The sequence below is a fragment of the Oenanthe melanoleuca genome, chromosome 12, assembly GCF_029582105.1.
Source record: "Oenanthe melanoleuca isolate GR-GAL-2019-014 chromosome 12, OMel1.0, whole genome shotgun sequence".
NCBI lineage: Eukaryota > Metazoa > Chordata > Aves > Passeriformes > Muscicapidae > Oenanthe > Oenanthe melanoleuca.
In genome coordinates, this window is record NC_079346.1 from 14,187,558 (window position 1) to 14,210,411 (window position 22,854).

General features: G+C 44.7%; 1 long non-coding RNA gene across 3 annotated transcripts in view; it reads left to right on the top strand.

Moving 5' to 3' along the window:
* LOC130258293 (uncharacterized) overlaps positions 1 to 19,936 on the top strand; it is a 31,463-nt gene extending 11,527 nt beyond the window's left edge. The window contains exons 1-3 of one of the 3 annotated variants that reach the window (XR_008841471.1): positions 15,842 to 15,995; positions 19,555 to 19,670; positions 19,779 to 19,936. This is a non-coding gene — a long non-coding RNA (uncharacterized LOC130258293). Of the gene's footprint in view, positions 1 to 15,841; positions 15,996 to 18,852; positions 18,921 to 19,554; positions 19,671 to 19,778 lie in introns of those variants that run through there. The other 2 variants (XR_008841473.1, XR_008841472.1) reach the window with 2 other exon arrangements.
* Positions 19,937 to 22,854: the final 2,918 nt, after the last annotated feature.

The window sequence follows — 22,854 nt, forward strand, 5'->3', positions numbered from 1 at the left end:
AGGCTAACAGAACTGAGGAACAATTGAATACAAACATTTTTCAGTGCCAACTGATCTAGTGTGTTCTAGAATGTTATTTTCAGAGCAGCCTTTCCTATGCCTGAGCAAGAGAGAGGATTCATCAAGGTGCCCAGTAGAATGCCAGTGGGAGCAGTGGCCTCATGCTCCAGCAGTCAGTATTTTTTGCATTTTCCACAATGATTATCTGTGTCCTTTCTTTTGTTGCTCCTGCTTGGGTGAAGGACTTCACTGTAACTGCTCCCTGTTGGGAGCAAGGACCTGTTTGCATTATAGCAAATGATTCCTTAATGGAGGACTAGATGTGGTGTATTCATGTGATATGCAGTACATTTGAGCCCTCTCCATCCAGCTTAGCTAAGGCATTGCACCAGCTGACAGTGCCCAAGCCTGTGCAGGAAGCTGGCAGCTGATGGTTCCAGCTGGGGAGCTGTTTCTCCCAGAACTGGGAAGGGTCTAAATTTGCTGAGCTTCAGGGACTTGATCATTGCTCCACTTTTCCACAAACTGAGGCTGGTTTGATGAATGCTGAGGAGCTGGTTCAGAGCTGGGCTTTGTAAACAGGTGTGAAGCCACTGCCTGAATGGCTTTGCACCTGATTACACCAGGGGAGGCTTGGCTCACTCTCCTCCCATTTCCTCCTCATTTGACTGCAAGGTTAAAAGTAATGTTTGCTTTTGTAGCACTGGCCTGATTTCACCAGTTTATACTGCAGACTGTTGGTGGGAAGTACCTAGGCACTGAAATGTTCATGGCAAACATTTCAATTAGCATGTTTTCATGTTTTATTGTCTTGTTTTGTTAGGCTTGTGCAGTCTGTAAAGGGCCAGGGGGATTCCCTAAGAGGGACCATAATGTCAGTCTGTATTGTTACATACCTATAGGAAACCCCAACTGCACTTCTGTTGTTTAAGGACAAAGGCAAAGAATCAGCCCCCTAGAAAAACTCAGGAAAGCATCAAATAAGCTTTTTCTACTTTTAATAAGGAGACTGCAAGGAGATAATTCATAAGTGTGACAGACATGGCCTATAGCCTGCGCCAGCAGCCTCAGATATCAGCAGTGCTGAGGGGGAAAGCTGGGTTGGGTGGTTGTGGTCATGCCAAAGGTCTGTCCTTTCCTTGAGGAGGTGGTGGAGGGGGTTAAGGAGACTGCAAGAGGCATTAGAGGGTTACAAACAAGCTGATAAAATTTAAAGGAGAAAAGCCAGTCTCAAACAGTAACAGTAAAGACAAAAGCAGCAAGACCTACCTGAGAAAGCCACATGGAGTCATTTCTGGCAGCACTTCTAGGAGGACACTGATTCCAATTTAACAAAGCTCTGATCACAACATTTTGCAAAGATTTTTACAGGACAACACATCTTAGTATTGCAACAAAGCTGAGCTTTGAAATGCTCTGTGCAGCCTCTCTCTTGGCAACCACATCATCCCAATCAATAACATCAGTCCATCACCTTCTAGAAGCTCTTACTAGCTTGGGCACAATCAGCCCTGTTCAAATACAGTTCCAAAGTGTTGCAAGTTTAATGGAAATTGGTCTATCCCCAGCTGGTGTGAACTGAACCTCTTCTGGTGTCAATGGGTTGTGTTGATTTGAACGAATTCAGGATCTAGTAGTAAAGTTTTTCTTGAAAACCTGTTCTAGGAGATGTGTTGCTAATTTCCATCTTGCTTATACATTCAGAGTACACAGATGACTAAAGCCTATAGGAACAGCAGCATGCAATTCCCAGCTCCTTGTGGTCCCTGTGTGCTTCACCCCTGGTGGCTCTGGGAGCTCACAGCTTAGCCAAGGCCACCTGGAGCAGGAGCAGCCCACACTTGGCAAGAGAGTGGGATTTGGGAAACATCAGCCCTTTTCTTGCAACCAAAATGGATGGCAGGCAGGTGTTTGGGAGTGAGCTCATCTCATCCAGCAGCTGCTGAAGGTGTGTGGCACAACTCTGGCTGTTCCATTATTAACCTGCTCTAGAGGAAGGTGCCCCTGCACATGGCAGGGGGGCTGGAACTAAATCACCTTTAGCATCCCTTTTAACCCAAGCCATTCTGTGGTTCTGTAATCAGCCTGACTGTGTTGGTGGAGTTTCTGTCTCTTAGGATCAAGCTCTGAGGTAATTACAGCATCACTGACCCCAGCACCCTTGCAGCTTTTCTTCAGGGTACCCAACCCAGCTTGGATCAGAGACCTCACTGCATTGAAACCTGAGAATCTCTCTAGAAAAACTAAAATCAATAAGGCTTTTGGCAGTGGTTTAAAGAGGTGGCTTTGAAGGTAGGATGTTATCTTTCAAAGAGAGTGTTGGGAGGAGGAAGAAAATGGCTGTGAAAAATGGATGTAAGGAAAAGCCTTTGTGCCTGCAGTCCTTCCATTTTATTGCTTTATTATCTGTCTGGAAGATGATGGAGAAATACAGAAACCAAATAGTTGTTTGTTTTTAAAGTATTTTAGTCTTTAGCTTGAAGGCTGGGTGAGCCCTGTATTGGCCTTAAGCCACATGTTTTGGTTTGTTTTTTCTCTAGGTGTCAAGGAAGGGTAATTTTTTTTTTCTCCTTACTGGGCTGAGACTTGCTGGAAAAGTTCCTCCAAAATGAAACTCCCTTGGGCTTGGCAGAATAAAAGAATAAAATAAAATCTGTTTGTGGTATATGGGGCATTGGGCAAAATGTATGGCAGGCCCTTTGCAGTGGTCTCTCTTGTTGTGCCTTGCCAACCACACAGGGATTTCACAATTATTGCAGTGTGGAAGTGATAAAAAAAAAATTATTATATAAAGCTTTACAAAGACAAGGGACAAAAAGAAGGGCAATGCCCTCAGGAGCCTGAATGCTGGGCATAGAGAGCACCTGGTTTATCTCTACTGAACAAAGTTCTACCACAAAAACTGTGTGCATCAGCACAAATGCCAACAGGGGTACAAGAGCCCTCTAGGTCTGGCCAGCAATCTCAGTAGTCCAGGCAGCATTTTCTTTTTATCTTCTCACAAGAACATATCCTGCCCTGCTGTTACTGCTGTAGGAATTGTTGGGTTTAAAACTCTAATTTGCTAATGAAGCATGGCACTGTTTTGGGTCAGCCTGAGTGTTAACTCTCCAAATCTGTTCTGTGAAAAGAAAGAGAAAAAAATGTTTAGATTGGAGTTGAACAAAATAGTTTAATTAAACAGTTATTACTGGACTATCAACTCCTTGTTCCATTCTCTTCTGGAAGTCAGGCTTGGTGCGTGGTGGAGAGAAGCCCCCTTTTCCATTTGGAAGAAGAGTGATATAGTAATAGTGGATTTAAGGCCGTTTCTTTCTTTCCATTGCTTTGTTGGGCAAGTGAAAATACTGTCAGGGTCATGTACTTTGTCTTCTGAGGGACACATGTTCTGCTCTGCCTTCATTTCATGATGCCAGGCAATTTCTTCTAATAGATGACACCAAGCCGAAATTTGCTGGGTATCAAAACTCCTGTTAATATGCAGGGAGTGCCCCTTTATGTTCAAATATTTGAAGAATGTTTTTCAAGAGGGTTTTTACAATGAGGGTGGTGAGGCACTGGCACAGAGTGCCCAGAGAAGCTGTGGCTGCCCCATCCCTGGGAGTGAGGCCAGCTTGGACACAGCCTGGTCTAGCAGAAAGTGTCCCTGCCCATGGCAGGGAGTTGGACTAGATGACCTTTAAAAGGCTGCTTCCAACTCAAGCTATTTTATGATTCTCTGATATCAACTTATCACCTAGTTAGAGATAAGACACAAAAGAGCAACTCTACCAAGGGAAATGAGATTCCCATGCCAGTGAATGAAATATTATCTTGTATGAACCAGACAAAACGAGGGCTCGGAAGCTCCGTGTTCAACCCAACTACAGCTTTGTCAAAGCAGATCCAACTGCACTACAAAGAGCTTTTCCTTTTCTCCATTTCCCCTGAACAAAGCACTTATCATGGACGTGAGCATGAGAAAGAACAGGCCCATCTCTTGGGCTGCTACCAGATCAAACCTGGTAGGAAACCCAGCTTCCAGCTGGCATGTTACAGCGGCCAGAGGAGGTGAGAGCAAAGCCTATCTCCCGAATTTCAGATGTGCAGTCAAATCCAGAAAGAGGCTGGTTCAGAGCAATTCCACCCTGAACACACTTTCTCCATCAGGCAGCCCTTTAATGATTTTAGCAACCAGAGGCTATGTCTGATGGACTTTTGATCTGTGAATTTGTCTAAGTTGGTGCAAAATCCACTTCTGGCCTCTATAACAGCTCTTGGCATGTGGTTGCCCAATCCTACCATACATGAAAACATACAGTTAGTTAAGCTGCAGATTTTGCTCCTTGCTAAGCAAACCACACCCCAAAATCTTGTTTATAACATGATGGGAGGGACCACATTTGCAGACTGTTTCATGGCATAATCATAATTAGCACAGCTATCTTCATATGTTGCAAGATAATTTCTCTTCCGGAGGGGGTGGATGCTAAAGAATTGTGTAAATAATCAATTAAAGTGAAGGACTCACTACTGGCTTGCTCTCTAGTTGTGATATGGTAGACAAAATTGATAACATACATTTTTGAGCCATCACTGTAGTTTAAATTATAAAATGACAAAGGGGTTTTAGAAAAGGTTCTTCTGCTGCTTTCAGGTTCACATCATCCTTTTCAGAGGGAAAGGAGCCATGGCAGTGTGACTTCTTGAGCTGGGTGTGAGCTGTGCAGGTAGTTTAGTGCCAAAAAGGGAACTGCATGGTCCTTCAGTTCTCAGGCAAGGCTGACAGCAAAAGTGAGTGACAGCACAGCAGCCTGTATGGTATTAGCTATAATTATAGGCTGCCTTTGTTCGTCAGACCAGGAGAAGTCAAATATTTACTGCTGGGGATAAATGGAGGAGGCAGGTTTTTTGGGAGTGGGCCCAGTCCTGCACTGTTAAATAGACTGATCTGAAAGGTGTCAGCTTCTGCTCCTGCTCTTTGTCAGGAGATGCAAGCAATGCAACACTCAGGTTCAGAACTGACAGCACACAGTTGACTTTGGAGTTTTGGTATTTTTAGCACAGCTGGTGTCAGAGATACCAACAGCAGAGTGATCCCAGTGATTCTCACTGAGTGAGAAAGGACTCACACTCTGTAAAAATAAAGCTTGATGCAGGCAGTCCTGTATCCACTGAAATGAGGGCTGCACTCCTAGATTTCTGAAAGGACCTTTCCCCCCAGTTCTTTAGAGCAGATGTGCAAGTTTTCCTGTTAGTGTGGATCCCTGTTTCTGGATAGTTCTCCTGAACAGCTTTTTCTGCCATCACTCTCTTTTGTCCTGGCCTGGCACTGATGTTGAGCATTTAGTAGATTTGAACTCAGATTACATTTGACATCCTCAATACTGACATGAATTGTTCTGTTCTCCACTGCAGCCAGATGTTGGTCTCTTCATTTAAGAAGATTGTAATAGTGAATATTCCCTTCTGACCATTTCTCTGAGATTGTGATCCCAGAGTGTCCTGGCTCTGACCATCTGCTCTGGGTGTTTTTTGAGGCACGAGGAAGGTCTATTTCCAGACAAGTAGCACTTGGTTTCAGTGGGAGAATCTGGATGTTTAGAAAAAGGTTTTACATAGACTTCATTTAAAGAAGGGGGAGGGAGAGTGAGTGGGGAAAAAATATTTTAGTCATGCTTGTGGTTTACAAGGTTTTGTGATATTTCAACAAATGGCATGTGCATGCCATACTGAGGCAGTTGTAGAAGCAAATTCAGAGAGTTGATATGTCTTTTAATGAATTTATTACTTGGCCTCTATAAAAGGGTGTTCACAGATGTGCCAGGGGCAGATGATTTTAGTACAGAAGGCTGGTACTGAGATTCCATACCTTTGACAGTTGTTGGTCATATCTAAACCCTTCTCCTTGTAGAACACATCTCGTGCAAGGTCTCTCTGTGAGGCTCTGGCTGCAAACCAGGACTGAGGAGAGGGCTTGAGGTTTTGCCCTGGGATCTGCTGGGTGAGCTTTGATGAGTATAATTCTCTCACCCAGAGAGAATTCATGAAAACACCTTGAAATGAGTGGAGAAGCTCATTGTATTTCCAGATGCAGGGAATTTCTCCTGTAAGATTGAGGCTGTTCACTCACACACAGAGCTGCTCTGTGCGCACTCCTGTGCCAGGCAGATGAAATTACTCAGCTCCAGGAACTGAAATAATGATTCAACTAAAAGTTTAAACAAAAGTTGCAGGATGGCAGAAAAGCCTTCTGTGGACTTTCCACTGTTCCAACAGCTACTTATGACCTTTCATACCGTCAGATAAGTGGTTTTATCAGACAAAAACCTGAAGCAGGAACCCAGTTTGTTAACAGAACCACTTGGGTTGCAAGTGACATTTCTTTCCTTCCCTTTACAAACTTGATTGTCACATTTTAAATGGCAACATTTATTCTGAGAAGAGTTGACTGAGACTTTAGCCACATCACTGATTTATGCCCCCGATACAGTCAAATTGTATTTGCATTAAAGAATGAGTTGTAAGCAGGGAAGTAGAAACTGTAGCTTAAAAGATGAGTATCCTCTGGATATCAAAGTTCAGATCTCAGGTCACAGCTTAAAGTGAGTATTACCAACTCCTAGAGTGTACAGGAGGGTGTCTTTCTTTTCTCCACTTTTAATAAAATTCCTTTGAGTAAGGCAATGCAGAGTAGGCACTGTTGAAAACAGGATAAAGACTTGAGATGCCTCTTCAGAGCAGTGTATAACCATATATAAAATGTTCAGTTTATCAATTGATTTATTAGATTTATTTGCTCATCTGAGGCTTTGAGTAACCTGCTCTAGTGAAAAATAGCCCTGCCTATGGCAGGAGGGTCGGAGGGGATGATTTTAAAGGCCCTTTCCAAACCAAACCATTCTATGATTCCTCTCCATTAGAGATACAGCTCCATGAGAAAGAGGTGATGCCAATATATGGAGCATTTTAAGGTTCTTCAGAACTGATTCAGTCCTTTGCAAAATTCCCAAACTTTGACCAGTAATCATTGGAATGGATTATATTTCCAGTCTTCTATCTCACGTAGAGAAGGAAAAACTTAAAATAGGCAAAAAGAGAAATAAGGAAAGCGAGGAAAATGGCAACCTGATACAGCTGTGTGTCTTGGGGAAACTTCAGAATGCTCCCAAACCACAAATCTTGTTCCCAAATCAAACATGTGGACAGGAGTCTTTCTCACTGAAATGGTTGTATGGTTTAGGTGGCATGGGAGATTGATTTAGGCTGTAAAAACATCTGTTTTCTTAGATGTAAGATTAGAAATAGCTTAAAAATCCAGCTTGAGGTAGTTGCCTGTTATGGAAAATTGCAACACAAGGAGCTAAAACTTAGCCAAGTTATGTGCAAAAGAGAGCAGAGCTGGATGCTGCAAGGTCCCGTACCAGGAGCACGGTAATGCAATCTGTAACCCAAAGTATATGTTGTGTAAACATAGCATTTTCTGTAATGTGAAGTTAAGAGTGTGTGATAGGGAGAGAGGGAACATTTAGCAGCTTCTGGTGTGTTTACTCTTGAGAAATTGCAAACGGATGTTAGAGAACCTGCTTCATGAATGCCCTTCAGATTAGGAAACCAAGCAGATAAGGAATGCTGCTGAAAATGCTGAAATTACCCAAGGGAATGGCATGAAGCTCTGTCAGGGGAGGTTTAAGCTGGATATTAGGAAAAAGGTTCTTCCCCCAGAGGCTGGCTGGGCACTGGAACAGGGCCCCAGGGCAGTGGCCACAATTCAAGGAATGTTTGGACAATGCTCTCAGGCACAGGGTGGGATTGTTGGGGTGTCCTGTGCAGTGCCAGGAGTTGGACTCAGTGATCCTCTTGGGTCCCTTACAACAGAGAATATCCTATGATTCTACAATTCTAGATGCCAAAACCCTCAGATATTTAGGCAATATTCTTCTGGGAACCTACAGGACAAAGAAAGCCAAGCAGATCCACAGACTGCCTTTATCTAAGAATATAACTCATCAGAGTCCTAAGAAAATCAATTCAAACTGAGCATGTTATCTGGGCTGTTTCAGTTCCACAAAGGCTCCTTTAAAATGCAGTTATTTGGTTAAAATAACTTCTTTGGTGTTTCCAGCACGAACAGAAATCTTCATTCCCTAAATAACTTCTGGGATACTTATATCTTTGAGACCAGGTATTTTAGCACCATTTTTGTTTCTGCTCTCCCTTCTGCCTGTGGACTCAGTAATCCTCCAGAGCAGGTTAATTGAGAGGAGCATCTGCAAGGAGCTTCAGGACTATGATCCTCTAAGCAAGGCTCTCCAGGGGCATTGACATGGAGAGCAAAGCTGGGTAGTGAAGTAATGAAGTTTCTGCAGGAGTGCTTGGAGCCAGAGCCAGGAATCAGCAATGGCTGCCCGGCCCAAGTCTGTCCCATCAGCTAATTAGGATTGGTGTTACTACAAGGGAAGTGAAATACATTGTTTTTCTCTGACTGCACTGTCCTGTGAGAGCTACTCCATAAATCTGGGAAAGCTTCCATGTCAGGCATGGTAGTAAAGCATGAGCAGAGCTCTGGGCAGAGCCCTGCAATCAGCTGGGAGGAAAAAATTAATAAAGCATCTTAACTATGTTCTCTGAATGCTGTAGTCCTTAAAACCAAACAGGTCTCTACTTAAAAAGCCCCATATTCAAATACTGTGACCAATAACTGTATGACCAGCAGAGTAGGCACAGAAGCATTACTGTATCTCAGCAGTGTCTGAGCTCCCAGCCACCCCTAGCAATGCCTGTCCTCCCCTTCTGCTGGCTGGAAGCAGTTTGTGTTTTAGGAAAGACAATCCAGGCCCTGTGACATCCTCCTGAGAAACTGGCTGATGTTCTTGGAATCTAAAGATCAAATATGCAGCACAGTAGGCTGGGATGTCAAGTTTCACTCATTGCACATTCAGTCCCAGAGCCACTGCCCAGCTCTGGCAGCCCATTAGGTGAGTCCTTCCCATCCCAGCTGGGCAGAGCAGGGACTGCATCCCACACCTTGGGGACTTTACAGCATCTCTGTAGGGTGCTTTTGATAATGCACTGATGTCATGGTGACTTGGGGCTCTTCTTTGTCTTTGCTTTCCTGGGTTTGCTCTTGCTTTTCATTTTTTTGAGACTGTGTTACTGATATTGAGGAGACACTGATATTTTGGGTTCTTGCTTCATTTTGCTTTCCATCACCTAAAGAAACTGGTCTGTTCTAACACTGTCCTGGCTAGAACTTATTTTGAGCTGATGTTCAAACACACTCTACTGCCATATGAGGACAGCCAGTGAGGGTTTGCCAAACAGAAAATGGGCAAGCCACAACAGGCTGGATTTGAATGAGTGAAGATGGAAATTACAAGAATGTAATTTTGAGTGTCTCAGTGAGTCACAATCTGTTTGTTAGCAACAGAATGCCTTCTGGAGATTGTGGAAGAAATGGGAGGAAGAGTATGGGATACACCACACCACCTTTGCTCACATTGGATAGACTGTTGTCCTGCTCTGGGACTCCAAAGGACACAGTCTAGCCCAACAGGAGTTTTTCTGGTAGAGCTGACCAGAAACAGGGAAGGAACTGAGTATGTAACCTGGGACTTCAAACATGAAAATCAGTCATGCTCCATTCTCAATTCTAGATGGATCAGTGATATTTAGAGAGAGAGAAGGATATAGTGCTCTCTGATATGAAAAAAAGTTGTGGCTCAATATTAATCTGAAAGTAGGTGGGAAGAAGAGCCATGTTCAAATGAAGGTAGCTTTGTGGTTTATCCTTTAATAATAATCTTATCTTAACAGGATCTGTGTGATGATTAATCTCTGACTCTATTTGGTTACTGAACATTATTAATTTGGAAAAAAAAAAATCTAAAAGTAAATGTGTTGTACTGCCTTGGACAGATTCTGTCTGGAAACTATTTCATTTGAAGACCCCATTTCCCTGGCACTTTACAGCAATGACTGTATAGGAAATAGCATTTTAAAGTATTACCTGGCAGAAGTGATTCATTATCTCTCCATGTCACCCTTCTGTGGAGATGCTCTGAGAAAGTGCAGCTGGGTCATGGCCTGTCTCTGTGCCAGTCACTGCTGTCCTAGCACTGAGCATTGTCTTCAGAGGAACCTCCCCATAACCATGAAGCTCCTTGTATTTTTAGCATGTGTGTGGAGCTCCCACCCATCCAAAGCATTTGCTCGGAGCAAGGTTGTAAATAGTGAGACTTCTGGGAACACAGAGACTTTTCAATGACCTAATGAGGAAGGAAGACACTAATCCCCTAAGTCTGCTCCTGTCATTTCTTCTGATGCTCAAAGAAATCTGTAGGCTTGGAGAACCCAGGAGTGCAGGCATGACCCTGCCACACTGCTAATGATACTGCTCTTGAATGCCACATTCCTTTTGTAATGCAAGATCGAGACTTCTAGTGAATTCCTTACAAGCTGGTTCATAGTCTCAGTTAAGTAACACATCCATAATTCATTGACTTAATTATGACAGTTCCTAGGGAGAAAATATAAGCAGGGCTTAATTACAGTGGGCATCAGTGTCCCTGCCCCCTGATCAGGTTGTGCAGAAGAGGAGGACAGGAAGGAGGGGTGGCTGCAGTGTCAGACTTCAGTCCAGTGCTCGTGCCCAGGCACCCCATTTCTGTGCTGTCTGCATGGATGTGGAGGCTGCAGAGAGGAAAGCTAGAACTGTGCCTGAACATGACCTGAATGAAGAGTAGAAGATTGCTCTGCTCCATATTTCTCTTCCTTCTCTTTGTTCATATTTTTTCCCGTTTCTTTCATGCCTGTCACCTTTTTCTGATCCATCTTCTTTTTTTTCAAGGTGTGATGACTCAAAGCCCAAGCTAAGTCCTGGTGAGCAGAGGCCAGATGTGAATGTGACTCAGGCTGGTGCCTCCTGGGCTCAGCCTTGCTGCAGGCCAGGGGATCTGGGAGGTCACTGTCAAAGGCTTCTTTTGTGGAGTGGCTGCAGCTCTTGCTGCTCCCTGCCCAGGGGTCAGGCTGTCCGTGTGCTATCCACCCAGCCAAGCCTTCTTTGTCTCCCACTTCAAAGGTCTCTGGGTTCAGCCCCCTGAGGAGGAGCCCACGGGCTCAGAGGTGGAAGGGTTCAGCTGTTCTGAACTCTGTGCCTGCTTTTGACATTCCTCCTTGTGTATATGAGGGTTTTTGATGTGCAGTCTAGGTATATGCTGGCTAGTGTTACTTGCAGACAGATCTGCACTTCACAGCTCTTCAGGGGTCTGTTCTCCACCACTGTGTTTTGTGGAGCCTTTCTAGCTTCAGACCTTTCTTACCCTGCCACCTGTAATTTACTGTTTCTGCCTCACAGCAGCCTTCTAGACCATGGACTGGAGGTGCAGCTAAGGGTTTAATGTCTGCTTTCCTGCTGTGGAAATACCAAAAGAGCCTTCCTGGTGTGCTCTGACCCCGGAGGAGTGTGCACAGCAGCTGGGACATGGCTGCTGGGATCCTTTGGGAAGCACAGTTGTGTCAGTGGTGTTCTATACCCAGTGCTCTTGTGCTGGTGTTGGAGCCAAGGTTAGCTACAAATTCGCTGCTCTCTCTCTCTACTGGAGTTTGGGAAGTTTGGCATCTCTGTATGCACAAATAACAGCCCTTTCTTCTTTCAGTCTGCTGCTAATTAACTTGTAAACTAGAGAAAAAGGACTAAATTGTGAATGACTATTATAGAGCTGATGGACATGGGCAGATCAAAGCTAGAGACAACAAAGTTGACTTTTCAGTCCAATATTGGATTTTCCTGTCTCAGCCAGTACTCAGCTCACCTGAAAACTGGGGACAGGGGACTCTCTGTGCCACTGGACCAGTGCTGCCAGAAGTGTGAAGAAATGTACTGGCTAGTTTTATTAATAGAAAAAAAAACTTCTACAAATCTCTTTCCTACTGCTGTTATGACTATCCCTCTTTGAATGTTCGTGTAGGGAATTCTGGTTACAAAATATCTCTTTGCTTGTGATTTCCTTATCCAGGCTGAAGGCTACCAGAATTCTCTTGTGTTAAATTTTATGGGACCAGACCAGTGCTATTTTCTTATCAAGAGTTTTTCCAGTTCAAATAAGAGATCTAAAAGGCATTCATGTAGATGGATTTTTTTTTTTTTTTTTTTTTTTTTTTTTTTTTTTTTTTTTTTTTTTTTTTTTTTGTAGTTGTGGGTGGATCTTTTGGATGGGAAGGTATTTTTTGTTTGGTTTTGTTTTGGGTGGTTTTGGATTTTTTTGGAGGTTTGTTTTTTTTTTTGCTTGTTTGTTTTTTGGTGTTTGTTGGCTGCTGGATAGTTGAATAGTTGGTAGTTGGTTATAGATAATGTTTTTTTAATATCTTCTTTTCTCTGTTCATTAATGTTAGACCAGCATTAGTGTCACCAATATTAAGTCCTGTAAGTGCCTTAGAGTGGAAAATTCTGGATATGGCCTCAGTGGTGATGCCACCAAGTTTTGGGGTGTTTTAGAGGTGTCAGTGGTACAGCCTGGGATGGCAGGGATGCCATCTGCTACAAACAGGAGCAGTGGGGCTTTTCTGCAAAGATAAAGTTCTCCTTTCGGGTCTCTGTGTCACCGTAGAAAATGCAGAGCATCCTCTTTTGTTTTTGGAAGGAAATCATCCTAAACCAAGCCCTGCCTGTGCTGTGGGCTCTAGGCAGATGGCCAGTGCCATTATCCTTTAAGGGTGCATTAACAGCAACCTTCAGGTCAGAGGCACTGAGTTGTATCTCTCCCATGAAATGCCAGGATGGGGACAAGGCATGGATCCCTCTTATCAGTGCTGCTGGACCAGAGAGTATCAATGGAAAAAACATTTGTTCTGTTCTTGGCCTGTCTTCTGCACAGGGATTTGGAGACAACACAGGAAAGGTGATGTTGTAGATAAATACAAGCTCCCAGACAGAAGCACAGACTGTAGGATTTTCTGCAGCCAGACACAGTTAACAGATACCACCCTCCACTGCATGTTTCAGAGGAAGGCACAATCTTCATAACAGGCCAAAATCACGGACTTCTATTTGCACCATAATGATCTCTGCAAAGAAATTTCTCCCTGATTAACATATGCCCAGAAGGGTTTGCAATGAATAGGCCTTACAGTTTCATCTTCTGAGCACCGCAGACATTTGGTCGTATCGTCAGCTGGTGGAAACTGGCATTGCTTTGTTGCCTTTCCAAGTCAATTTGCAATGAGTGAAGATTGGTCTTTCTGTTCTCCTTCACATGAAGGTCATGTAGCTTTTGTGGCTTTGTGCAATATGTTCTTCCTAAAGAGAAATGAATGTGCAGTTGTGTTTTATTTTGCAATGATCTTCTAAAGTACCCAGTTCAAAGATTGGGTGTGCTTGACACACTTTCCACCCATTTCTTTCAAATTAATAATCCTCTGATGCCTCTCACGTGATCTGTTGGTCCTGCAACAGTTTGAGCTTTGATGGAGTAGGAGTCTTTGAACAACAAGGGAGTACTGGAAAATCTGGGGAGCTTCTGTTTTAGAGGCTTTGATACTCTGCTGGTACACTACCCTACTGTTAGGCTGCTTCAGTGTTTCCAGTCCCTCAGGGTCATTTCATAATAGATATGGGAAGGATTCTCACTTGGATTGTCTGCAGTTTTCTTAGTTGTCTGGGGAAGACTATAACTTACCCACTAAAACTACCTGTGCCTTGTTCTCAAAGGGATCTAAGAGCAGGATGCTTCAAAGGAGCAATGTAGAAAGTTGGAGAAGAACCAGCCCCCCCCAGGAAAGTTCTCATTTTAAAGCCTCAGTAAGAGCTGGAAGGCAGACATTTTCCCATCCCTTTCTTTCTTCTCTGTGGTATGAGGAGTGTCAGCTGCCACTCACTGCGAACAAAGGTTTAAGAATTTCTCTCACACATAGTGTAGAGATGGGTTGTTCTGCAGGCTTGTTGAAATCAGGGCTCAGCTTTCTGAGCCCAGTTAGGCTTTGAATCAAATCCCCCAGTGTGGCAGGGAAGTGGCTGGTTAGCTGCTCCAAAGGGATCTTGCAGATGAGAGCCCAGAGCACTCTAGGAAGCTGGAGGAGTCCCTAAACATTTACATTGACTTGAGAGGGTTTCAGGCACTGCAAGCAAGGAGGAGAAGCAGCCCCCTTTGAAAGCCAGTAGAGGTTTTCAGGAACTGCTGCTTCTCCTGAGAGGAAAACCACAGACTCAGCTATGAATCCAGAGCTGCCCCCAAGCTCTGGGTAAAGGCAGAGTATCTCTAAAGGCCAAGCCCAGCAAGGCTGGCACAAGTGGTCAGGAGCAGGAATTGTCCTACAAGATAGAATCTCAGCTGCTTGAAGAACATCAGGGAGCATCACAGAGTCATGGAAGGAGAAGCCAGAAGTGCCACAAGCAGCATCAGGAATCAGATCTTCTTTCTAACACATCTTCCTGGTTGCTCTTTGGTGACAAGGGGAAGCTCAGTTTATCAGTTCATCCCTTAGCAGGGCACTAGCAGGAACTTCTTGCTCTGTTTGCCTCTCAGTTTTCTCAAAATTCATAAGGAACTCAGTACTTGGTGGGTTTTCTCCTGATTAAAATAGGACAATTCCCAGAGGTAATGGGCACATGGTAGAGGAGTTGCCTTCCTTATGTAATGTGAGGAATCTGTGAAGTTGCCACTTTCATAGGTCTGATCTCCAGGAAAAATCACCTCTGAGGAGAAAAAGGTGACTGCCCTGTGACACAGTGCATCTGTCAGTTTTGTTTTACTTTAGGCAGCCAGTAATTGATCTCAAAGGTCTTGTTTGCACTTGATGATGCCTCAGAAATCCTGAGTCACTCTTTACCCGAATTCACCCTGGTACAACTGTTTACTCTGTGGTTGTGTGATAGTTGGGAAAGTCCTCAAGCACAACAAATTTTGAAATTATCATCTTCCTAAAAACATAGTCCTGCTGCTTTTATAATGAGGAAGTAGGTTGGATGTCACATTCCTTGATGAAACACAGCTGTGTATCAGTCCCAACATTTCTCAGGTGTTGAGACACCTCACTTTTGCTGTCTGCTTGTGCTCAGAATCTCCTGGAGAGCCAACACAGGCTTATACCTCCAAGATGTTAAGTACATATTATGTTTATGTCAGACAGAAACATCTTGGACTACCCTCTCAGTTCCTGCCCTGGACACTGTGTCAGTGTGGAAGAAGCAGATGAAATTTTTTTTTCCTATTTCTGGTTTTGAGGGTGTCTGGGGCTGTGTTCAGCTTGCCCTATGTCCATGCATGTCTGTGTCACTTGGATCTCTCTGTCTTTGCTAAGGGTTAAGATTGTATACACAGCAAGTTGCTGAGGTCATGTGAAGTGCATTTGCATTCATTTTGTGGTAACTTAGTCATGAATTTAAGCTCTGAGGGGCACCAAGCAATTGTGCTTATCAGGAGGAGCCTCGGTGCTCACCATTTTCTATTGGGCTCTTTTCTAAGTTATCTTCAACCTCAGTCATCACTGGCATCCAGGGAGCTTAACATCAGACAATTGCCTGAGTATTCATTAAGCTCTAAGTGCTTAAACAGTGAAACCTCTACAAAAGCAGCTCTGAAAGCTGAAGAAGAAAAATTTAACTGCCTGCAAGGAAATTTTCCTGCTGCTAGCCATAAATCAGTAGGTTTTTAGTAGCTTGTGATGAGCATCTTAATGGGGCCTATCAATCTGACTGCATTTAAAGTTTCAGCCATTGTTACATTACCCAAGTGATCACAGATCCTCTGATGGCAGAGATAACTTGGGAAAGATTTAGCAGAATATGAGTTTATCTGAAACTGTGACCTGACAACTGCAATGTCTCTAACTGCCTAAAATCACTCGTTCATCTTTCCAGGATACACAGAGACTGCACTGATGCCACTCTGTCATCTGTGGCAGCTGAGCTATTCATCTTCTCATGTCTCCTACCTTCATTATCTGCCTGCAGACAGCAGCATTCACTCCTGTCACACCTGGCCCAGGAGACTGGAGTTAAAATAAAGGAGGGAATAAAGGTGAGACTGGAGTTCAGATAAGGGAGGGAAACTAGGAAGCAGTGTATGAGCCGATGTCATCAGGAATTTAGGGTTATGTACAATTTGGGCAGATGCTGCTGCTTCCCAGTCATATATTTCACTCTCCTCTAGCAATGGGTGCAGTACAGCTATTTGAGAGTCTCACCCTTTTTATTTTGCTCCTGTTTCAAAGCCACCAGTAAAGAAAAAAGGTCTCCATAAACATCCTGTGGCTTTGGAACATGAGAAAGCATAAATTGCTGGGTTTAGGCACTTCTCTTCAACCAGCTACCCTGAAAGCTGTTTGAGCTGTAAAGCCCATCCATCACTTTGGCTACTGATGCCAGTGCCACTGCCAGGGAAAGATCAGTCAAACTGGATTATCAAAGTCAAAGCCAGAGACAGCTCTTGTGGGAAGTGACTGAGAAAGTCTCATGTCTTAATTCCTCACTGTGTATGAAATAAAAAGGGGATTGTGCACAAGGGATGGGAAAACCCTGTTTCTCATTAACTGAATGCATAGTCTTGAAAGAGAGGGTGGAGCCCCTGTGCAGAACAGCAATCATATTAATACAGTTTGTTTCCCTGTTTTTCCCTTCCAGTGCTCTCCTCTGGGAGCTGTAGTCCAGTCCCAGGACTTTGCATGTGAACACATTTATAGTTAGTAATAAAGATGGGTTGGTTTTCATGTGAAAAGAAAAAGCCAAACGTGGGAAAATGTAGGACACAGGCTTGGAAGTTGGAGTGGAAGCTCTTTGACCATAAGAAAGTGCCCACTGTGGCTGCAGAGGGGCAAAGGCAGGCCCAGCCCTCTGTGCACACTCAGCTCTGCTCCGGGCTCTGGCTGCCAGAGCTGTCACAGCCGGCTGTCACCAGGGCTGACAGCCTGCCCCTGCCACTGGATGTGACTGGTGGCATCTGTCCCTGCTGGTGCTGGGGATCCCTCCAGGGAGCGAGTGGCCCTGGCAGCTCAGCACAGGGAGCAGCTCGGGAGCTGCAGCTCTGGCAGATGGGAGGAGGCAGCGCCTGGAAGGGTCTTTGGGGCACCGTGTGAGCAGAGGGCAGCGATGCACTCATCTGTGAGCTTCAGGCTGCTGGGATTCACTCAGATACAGTCACCAGCCCTGTCTCTTGGCTTGTTTCAGAACATAAAGCAACTCAGAAGCTTTTTTTTATTATTTTATTTTTATTTTTTTTTGTGATCATTGGAAGCTGGGGCTTTCTAATAAGCGCGTGTGCTCCTAACCAAACTATTTCCATCAGAACCTTTCCGGATTTTTGGTGGTAGGAGTGTGTCTGAGAACAGGTTTTGCTAACCAAACCCCAATTTTTCCTACATCCCTGCTGTGTGATTTCTTGTGGGGGGTGTATATGTGGCTTAGATTTTAGGAAAGAAAACTTACCTGAGAACCAAAAACTCCTTCAGAAAAAATAGAGTGATAAAACTTTTCCAGTTCCATGAAATGTTTCTCAGAAGGCAGGAAACAACTCTCTGCCTCCCTCACTGTGGTTAAGCAAGGCTGAGCTGTGGATGGGCAAGATGAAGCTTGATGGGATGAAGGGCCCTGCATGCCAGACTCCAGGCTGGGAAAAGCCAACAAGCTCCCACCTATGCCTGCAGTGAACCAGGAACTGCAGCACTGGGAATGTGTCCCAAACAGCTCAGTAAGCCCTGAACAAGAAGATACAAGTATTTGCTAAAAGTCAGGGTCCTAACTCTGTATTGAGGTGACACTTTGCACAGAAATACACTAAAAACCAAGGAAGTAGCATCTTTTTAGATCTTATACAGAGAAGGTCCAACACCATGTATGACAATTAAACAGGGAGGTGTGAGAAATGATGCTCAGTTTTAAAATTTCAAAGGTTTATTAAACCTTAACAAAATACAACAAAAGACTGAATAAGGAAAAAGGAACAGTGCTCTGGGACTTGGTGACCCAGCAGCCACGAGCTCTATAAAACAGCTGCTTTGCCTTTTATACTTCTGGGGTTGCATCAGACAACCCTGTCCCCCCCAAACTCTGTCAGTAAGCTCTTCTCTGCTATCCATTGGTGGAGATCACTTTCTTACCATGATTGGAGGTCAGGTGTTGTCATGCCATGTCCCCCCCAGCAGCAAGCTTTCTCCATTCTCAACTGCCCCATGCAAGGGGCACCTGTGTATGCCTTGTCTCCACATGTCCCAGTCAACCCAGGCTGCCTGGTAGCAACAATGCAGGGGGGAAGGGGTCTATGGGGAGATCAGAGGATATTAAAACAACAAACTATAATAACTGCACTTCAATAAAGCTTCTCTTAACATACACACAATATTCACCCCTTAACTGTGAGAGCAAATCATCCCAATACTCACCTATAGTAAAAGAATAGAGCAACTCAGAATACACAGCCATAACTTGCCCTGCATGGTCTGGCTATGCCAAGATACCCCTAGAAGGTGTTTAAGCTTCTCTGGTAGCAGACTTGTAGGAGCATTGGCACAAGGCATAACTGCAGTGCAGGTAATGTGCTTCATGCATAAATTCATCTCTGGCTACATTGTCCCTCATCAGATTTGATTAAAGTCTCTCAAACTGAATTGAAAATGGAAAGAATGGTGCTATTAATTTCCATGGCTGCTGATTACAGAGGGCTTGTTGCATTAGGGAGTTCAGTGGTCAGGCCAGGCTGTGGTGTCCGTGTGTGAAAGAGCCAGACGTGCTCTGCAGGGAAAGCGAGCCCTGTGCTCTCCCTGGCGACTCCCTCGCTCCAGTGGGCCTTGCAGGAGTGGTTTGACTTGTGTGCCCCAAGGATGGGACACCATGTCACAGTGAGTGACTTCCATAATAGCTACTGGTGTTGGCTGTCTTGGCAGACAGGCTGAGAATGCACCGTGGGGAATGAGCTCTGGGCTTGCTCTAGAGGAGACCTCTTTAGTTATGGGTCAGGGCACATGGACAGGCAGCAGTAGAGGGGGACTTTGGGATTATTTGTGGACAGACAGCTGACATTAACTTGCAGGGCTGCTTATTGCAGTTTATTTCATAGTAAGTTAAAATTGGGTGTGTTTTTAATGCTGAAAAAAATAAGCCAAAAGAAAGCAACAGGAATAAGGCCTGACATAAAAAGTTGCAAGAAATCAAATGAACATTTTCCAGGAGCTGTGTGTCTGAGTGTTGCATGGGGTGAAACATAGCTTGTTTTCCAAGATGACTCTCAGCTTGTGCCCCAGTAGTGAGACTATGACCACTGGAACATCTGTACTGGCTCTGGCCAGAGGCTCCCTTTAACCATTATCTTCTCCCTGGTTGGAACCAGTAATAGGTGTAGGAGTGTGAGAGAGAAACTGTTTGTATGTGATCCATCCTCTGGCATAACCTCAGGCCCATGGTCACATCTGTTGGAATCAGCATACTGATATTTTTTGGTGCATCCTGTGATTGCACTGGCTTTAGATTTGGGTTTTGGTCTAGTGGTTTAGGTTTTTTTTTGGGGGGGAGGGGGCAGGAGGAGGTGTTAGTGAGAAATACTGAACACTTTTGCTTTAATCACGTTTCTTTCCTTTTTATCTCTGCAGACCTTGGTCTCCTCCCTGTGCCACCTCTTGTCTGAGATGAGGTGTTTTCCCACATGGAGAAAGAAGCTGAAAAATCACTGGTCAATCCATTCTTCTTCATGCCTTGTTTATCCTTGGTAAGAGAGGGCACAAGACAATCTCATACCCCATGTCTCAGGTGAACCACAGGATTATTTTCTCATGGTGGCTTTAAAAATGGAAGGCTTTACTTTCCTTTTCTTCAGCCTTTCAGAGATCCTCTGAGATCCTGTACGTGCTTGTGACCATTCCTGAGCCCCGAGCTGGAATTTTTAGAGCACTACCAGCAGAAAAACCAAGCAAAATAATGGATGACTGAGATCAGAGGGAAGCACCATGTGCTCACAACGTGAAGAACTGCACGTGCAGGCAAGCTCTGAACAATTTCTGATTTTATACTTTGCCAGTGTATTATTTATGTTCTTACAGCATGGGGCAGATTTGCTTGGTCAACCTTAAAAGTGGCCTGAGTCCAGCAATCAAGACAAGCAGACCAAAGCATTTCCAAATTCTTGGTCATATTTGAGAACTCCCTGAGCTCCTGGCTGGGTTATGTGCTAGGAAGAAAGAGGAAGCATTGGTTTGAGTTGTAGATTGCAACTGTTTCAGAGTGGCCTTGTAACCTCCAGGATGTGGAGTCAGCCATGTGTCAGACAGTGCTGCTGGTAACAGCACCAGTGTAATCTGGCCCTGGGATTATTCTGTGTACATCCCCTGCTCCTTTTGTGGTTTTGAATTTCCCTAAAAAAGTTTTTTCCTAAACTTTCAGTAACAAAGATGAAATCCCCCTTCATTGCATTTTTATTCCTTTTTGTAGACGTTATTGTCTCACTGAAAAAATGAATTTGATCATGAATGATTATGTTCCCATTGCTCCCCTCTTCCCCTGTGTGCCTGGAGATCTCTGTTCCCTCTTGTATGTGTTTTGATGTAAAACTTTTGGACAACATGTGTGTTACATGGGCATGTACTACCTACAGACTACTCAGCTTCTTCTTCACTGACAATAGATTTGTTCATCAGAGCTGCAGTAAGGGCTGCATTTCCAGTTCTGGTGTTAAGCTGGTGACTCTGAACTCCCCTCCTGAGGCAGATAACACACCATGTGGGGGACACATTTACATCTATGCCTTGGATTTACATCTCTCTCCTCTATGGAGGCAAGCTAGTTTGTCAGAAAATGAATTAAAAAAAAAAAAAAAAAAAAAGAAAGAAGTGTAAATAGAAATGTATTCATTTAGATATTGAGGCAGTATCCATAGAATTGAAATGGTTGAAAACTTCAAGTGGACTTAGGGATACAGCAGCAATACCCCCCTGGGCTGCATGTAAGAGGAGCTGTTTCTTTTGGGGAGGAAGAGAAAGGAGTGCTGAGGTATTTAGACGCTGCCCTGTTTTGCTTTGTCACAGAAAGAGGGATGGTGTAAAGGGTGAAGTGGGGAGCAGAATAACTTTTGTGTTTGGGCATGGGCAGGGAGAAATAACTGTTATGCTGTAAATATTGCAGCTGACACAGCAGAGACCCATTTGGCTGGGAATATGGGGCAATAAATGTGGTCAGGTGCTGCAGGGGTGTTGTGCATGACTCTGCCAGGTAGTCAGGCGAGAGCCGATCAGGAAACAATTATGGCTGATAAGGGGAGCTGGCGAGGAGGCAGCACCTTCTGCGGCCATGAAAGGTGTTAATGATTAACTCTTATGGAAGAGCTGGAAGCACATTCTCCCCTTCCTTCCAAGTCACACCCCACTGCTCTCCTGCAGCATTAACTCGAGGGCTGCCCTGAGAGTGCAGCTGGGCGTGAAGCAGCTTTAATGCAGGGCAGCAGATGTGGATGGGCACGGCTGGCTCCGTCCCTGTGCCCGGATCTCTGAGTTATTCCTGTGGAAATCCATGCTGCTCCTGGGGAAAGGGAGATTGCTGTCCCTTGTATCCTGCAAATGAAACCCCACCCTGGCAATAGTCTCCAGGGACAGAAAACTGTGTGGCTTCAAAATGTGGGTGAAGATGCAAGAGGGAGGAGAGAGGGAATCTTCTGTACATTGAGTAGATGCAGAAATGTATGACTTGGGTGCTTCAGGACAGGTACACCAACACACAGAGTGCAGCTTCCCAGGACCAGGTCAGGATGAGGGGCTGTAACTGCAGGCTTGCACCTGGCAGCACTGCTGCAGGAGTTTGGAGACCACAAAGCCTGTTAGCAGTGTGTGATGGTGCTCAGGATGAGCGAGATGAGATTTGTATGACCTGGCTCTGTAGACTCCTGGGCTTGGCCAAAGGGATGCAAGGAGAGGGACTGCACAGCAAACTGGCAGTGCCTCTGCTTTGGATCAGCCCTTTGCAGATGAGAACAGCAGAGAAAAACATAATCTGTGTGGTGGCTGCTCCTTCTGTCCACAGCTCTGCCTGGAGCAGTGAGGGCAGAGCCAAGCCTGGTGCCTGGTTGGCACCAAACTGGGTCTGGAGATTCCCTCCATGTGGGGAACTGCCCTGGAATGTTAAGGCATTGGTGGTATTAAATATAGGCAGTGGGGATGGTGCTGAGGCTGTAGTTTGAATCTTGAATACTCTTTCCTTTGCAACCTTTCTGTACAGCTCTTAGAGTGATTGCTAATGGATTTTACTTGATTAATGTTAGTCAATTAATTTTTATTAATTAGGTCACATTTAGGTCACATTTTAGGACACATTGTGTCTAGGTTTCAGCTGGGGTAAAGCTCATTTTCTTCCTAGAAGCTTGTACAGTGTTGTGGTTTGGAATGAGGAGGAGAATAATGTTGATAATAAAAAAGATGAGAGGCAATTTTTACAAGAGCAAGTAGCGACAGAACAAGGGGGAATGGCTTTTTTTCCCTAATTCTCTCCTCATCCCACTGTGGGAGCAGTGAGTGAGCAGCTCTATGGCACTTAGCTGAGTTAAACCAAACAGGCCCAGTATCAACCTCTGCACAGCCCCCTGCAACCAGCACTAATTGCCCCTGCTCACATCTGGGCAAGACAAGGGGCTGCCACCCCTGGGGACCCACGGTGCTGGAGCCACAGGGCATGTCCAGGGGACTGTGGGGCAGGTCCAGGGGCTGCTGCTGGGACTGTTGGTGCTGTGTGTGTTGGACACCCTTGGCCAAGATCCAGCCTCAACCATCATTTCTGAGAAAATGACGTCATTAATGCAGCGTGGTAATCGATAGGCCATGGCCCTGATTCAGCAGGACACTTATGTGCATGGCTAATATCCATCACACTCTGCTACCTTGATGGCTTGCTGCTTTTTTTTTTTTTTTTCC